The sequence below is a fragment of the Hippocampus zosterae genome, chromosome 7, assembly GCF_025434085.1.
Source record: "Hippocampus zosterae strain Florida chromosome 7, ASM2543408v3, whole genome shotgun sequence".
Classification (NCBI taxonomy): Eukaryota; Metazoa; Chordata; class Actinopteri; order Syngnathiformes; family Syngnathidae; genus Hippocampus; species Hippocampus zosterae.
In genome coordinates this window covers 12158549-12163139 of record NC_067457.1, presented here as the reverse complement: position 1 = coordinate 12163139, position 4591 = coordinate 12158549, and the positions used below count along the sequence as shown (strand labels likewise).

At 39.7% G+C, this 4591-nt stretch overlaps 1 long non-coding RNA gene across 1 annotated transcript; it reads right to left on the bottom strand.

Annotated features, from left to right (window-relative positions):
- Positions 1 to 356: 356 nt before the first annotated feature.
- Positions 357 to 1233, bottom strand: LOC127604360 (uncharacterized). The gene is made up of 2 exons (XR_007963294.1): positions 1173 to 1233; positions 357 to 1136 (listed from the first exon to the last, which is right to left on the bottom strand). It is a non-coding gene; the product is annotated as an uncharacterized LOC127604360 (long non-coding RNA).
- Between the last annotated feature and the right edge of the window lie 3358 nt (positions 1234 to 4591).

The window sequence follows — 4591 nt, the reverse complement described above, 5'->3', positions numbered from 1 at the left end:
TGAGAAACTAACTTGGCGGGGAAAGTGAAGCTAGCATTTCTATCTACTCTACCTGTACTGTTGATGTTCTTAGTTCTTACAATAATGACTTTATGTAACACAATTTAAAAAATACATCACAGTTAGTAAATGTGCTGCTGCTTCCTGATGTATTATTATTGTATTATGTAATATTGAATACAAATAACGATGACTGCTCTGTACCATCACTCATGTTACATTTGTTAAAGGTTATTATTAATTAAATCAAAATTTCAAGTATTCATTCTTACTATTTATCTTTGCAGGTTGACATGGCAGTAATCATGCATCTGGCATAGTTAACCACGTGAAGGGCAGTCTGCAATTGTTTTCCATTTGTGTATTGTGCATTATTACAATGCAATCGATTCCATGTTAATTCTCCATTCCTTCCATTTTCTGCACCACTTATTCTCATGATGGTTTCAGGCAAGATGGGAGTTTTCAGTTTTACCCAAAGGTCTGAAGTTTTATATTCCATTTAAAATGTTGATATTGATGTTTGTAAGAATTTGTCAATGTGAATAAAATGTGTTCCAAATCATTCTTAACAGTTTTTTTAAACACAAGAAACCACCTGCTGACGAAAGTGAGGAGTGACAATTACGTAGTCGTCATTTACAGGCAGGTGAAAATTCAATTGGGATGATGTACAATTATGCAGGAATACTCCTCAGCATCCACATTGGCTAAGTATTTGTAGATAAAGTCAGCAACCAAGAAAGAATGTTTATTTACACCAATAAATACTTTGACAAACAAATCAAATATGTTGTCCTTGTACAAGTAGAAAAACGGCAGATAAAAAATGCTTTTAATTATGATGGCTATATATTATTTGTAATCAAAAGTGTTTCAATTATCCTTTGAAGGTGAAGTGATAAAATAAATGACAATGGTCAAATTCAGGCTTCAGTAATTAAGATAAGATTGACACTTTGAAGTCAAGATGGCGTCTGAGTGGGCAGCCGTCGGCAAGTGCTCTGATTAGCCCTGCTTTTTTTTTTGTGTGTGTGTTTGTTTTGTCACTTTGTGTTTGTTATGTCGTGTGGACCTGATGTGGACTTTTTTCAGCATTTTTTGGCCACGACATTCATCAAGGAGGAGACTCTGTGCTTGGTGGTTGCGCCTTCTCGGCAGCATGGGTATACCAGTTCTGTTTTTGACTGGGAGGAATGTCGGTGCCATTTGACTGTCGTTGCTGGACAGTCCGCGCTTGTGTCTTGCGCCTGGAATGGGCAGCATTTTTCACAGCCCCGCTTTGTTCAGCAGAGAGATCGGTGCTGTTGAACGGTCTGCGGCTGGATGGATTTAAGGCTTGAGGAGCCATCGATGAGAAGAAAGGAGCGTTAGCGCGCAGCGCCGATGCGGATTTGGAACTGGGAGTCGCGGCTTGGAGTTTGAAGCAGATTACGTGGGTCAGGGGAAGTGAACTAATCTCTTTTCGTCAATGGACGCGACAGCTTCGTGTTTGCTTTCAAAACTTAGCTTGTAGCAGACGTGTGCACATTTTCAGCATGGCGTCTCTGATCCACTGGTGAAAGGACACTTTGATCCTCTCGTCTTTCATCTACAACTGCTTCAGACAACAAAGTGTATGCAGAAAAGTGGTGAAGATTGTACGACTGTGTCCTATGTGTTGTGTTGTGTTATTTTTGTTATTTTGACTTCAAAATGGCGCCGCGTGAGTGGCTGCCTTTCCAGCAGCTCCTATATTTTGTTGTTCTACTTCCTTTCATAACTTTGCTGCTGTGAATCTAGAATTTCTCCGTTGCGAGACTAATAAAGGTTTTCTTAAGATATCCTTTATTTGTCCCACACTGGGGAAATTTACAGCCTCCAGCAGCAAGAATGTAGGTAGAAAGAAGAAAAAAAAGAGACAACCAACACCATTCAATTAAGTGCAATATAAACACAAAATGGACAAATCGCTGTGCTATTTACAATTGTCTTTCACATCATTTAATTATTATTATTATTATTATTATTATTATTGTTGTTATTTTTATTCAGCACCTTGACAGCAGTCGGTAGGAACGGGCGTCGGTATCTCTCCTAAATGTTACTAATGTAAATGTAATGTAAATGTTACTTCTCACACCAGCTGAGGAGCCGTAATATAGTTTGGTCTAAACACCAAGCAAAACATAGATGGCTGTCATTTATAAAGTGTATGCAGAAAATTGGTGAAGATTGCACGGCTGTCTGTCCTATGTGTTGTGTTATTTTGACTTCAAAATGGCCTTTCCAGCGGCTCCTATATTTTGTATATTTTATATTCTTCCTTTCATAAATTTGCTGCTGTGAATTGGGAATTTCTCCATTGCGAGACTAATAAAGGTTTTCTTATCTTAAAGAGTAGCGGTGAGGGCCTCTCTGAGGTGTAAATACAGGTTCACAGCCTGAAATGGCTCTTTTGGTGGCTTTAGATCGGACTGGGCCATTAAAAAAAGCATACAATGCAAATACATCTGGATCACAAGGTATGGTCAAACGAAAGACACACTGGCTTTTGCACAGTTCAACTGGAGAGGAAGTCCCTTGTACCATAAAGTTTAGGTAACGTATACATCACGTTGGGCCGACCACTGGGGACATTCATGTTCTTTGAGGCCCTGATGAGATGGCTGTTCCAAACTAGGGCCGTGTCATCCAACTCATCCTGTTGAAAATAATATACAGACAGGTTAAATAAGAGTTGCACAGTCATATCAGTTTTTATGAGCCAGAAATTTTAGCATGAAGCTGCTTTTTTTGTCTCACTCCTCCCCTCTCATTTGTACCACATCTCACCACTCTCCACTTTTCCTTCAGCTTCAACCCGTGATAACACACCATAATCTTCTTTCCTTCTTTCGTGTTTCTGTCCACTTTCCCATCAACTCACTCTCACATACAAACATACCCATTTAATTAATGAGTCTATCAGAATGTATGAACTCACCTGAATAAGTCCCATGCAACAAAATTGTAGAATGTTTTTGTCCAGAAATCCACCATCAAAGCCATTGTCTCTGAGGTCTGTGAAGAGGGATAACCAGAACTCCATGCACTGGCTGCGAAGAAACCGCCACCAATACATGTATTCAATTCTTTGATTGGCGGTGCTGGTTCCATCCAAGTAACTGTCAAGAGTGCTGCCTGGCGGTATTGGCAACAGGAAACGCTGGAAGCCTTTAACGTGACCATTTTCAGTCCCAAGATCAACTCGAACGATTCGAGGACAACCCCCCCCAAACGGTGCACAACGTCGATGTAGTAACCTCCAATCAACTTTGGGTCACTACTTGTTATGTAGGCATTGAGCCACATTATTTTCCTTGAAAAACCATCAATAGCCCCATTGATACAAATTCCAAATGGTTTCAGTTTGTCATAGGAGTCCATGTCTCGCTTCAAATGTCTTTCGCTTATTTGGAAACCGTACTTAACACCAAGAACAGATTTAATGTCTTTGTATTTAAAGCCAATTTCAAAGTAAAATTCTATTAAACTCACGAACGGTTGAACACGCTCCATAACTGTTGTCTGCGCTTACACATACGATGACCCGGAAGCACGTACGATGACCCGGAAGCACGTCAACGCCCATTAAAAATAAATAAATAAAGTATTGCGAGATCTCGCAATCTTTATTTGCGAGATCTCGCATTACTTTGCGAGATCTCGCAAAGTTTTTTTTTTTCCTTCCATGCCCCCTTAATACACACTGTAGGTGAGTGTGGTAAATCTAAAGTCTGTTTGGTGTGACCACGCGGATCCAAAATAGCTTAATAATCAAACCTGGAAGGTTGACACATTCCGGTACGGGATTTTCTGCTTAACTTCCCATTTTTTTCACTTTTTTTTTTTCCATTGGAAAACTAGTTACATAAATATCATGTACTGTATGTCACGGGTGCCCATTACATTGATCGACCAGTAGTTTGGAACTGGTTCCAAGTCGATTGCGAGGGTTGTGGAGTACGAAACCAAACAAAAAAACATTTGTGTGTCTCTGTGCATGTTAGGAATATATTTTTTGTTTTAATGCACACTGCACCCTAATCATCCTATCAGTCTCACTTTCACAAAAAGATTTTGAAAAATAAAATAAATAAAGCAGGTCACCTTTAACTTATGGTGAAGGGTGACATGCGTCACCGGAAGTTGTTAGTCTGCAATTGCAGTTGATCAGAGAATCGCAATCTGTCGAGCCAAGAGAAGCATTTTAAAATGGTACGCTTGAGCTACGATCATTAACAGGTTGCAAACGTGCCTCCGTGTCAAGTCTCCCACTATTGTGTTTATTTTTCTGTTTCGTACATCTTAATACGTCTGTCACTCATCATGACATGCGTGTGTAAGTGCGTGCGTATGTAGGGTGGTTGATCGAAAAATAGATCTTTGGTCCAAAAAGTTCGGACACCCCTGATAAATGGCATATATGTACAGTCTGTACCGTATTTCCATCACACAAGGTTTTATGAACAGTGCAGGTCAATAATTAACATAATTGTTCTTAACTGTTCTACAAAAAAAAAAAACAAGCAAAACCCCCCCCCCCCCCCCCCAAAAACATTAACCCTGT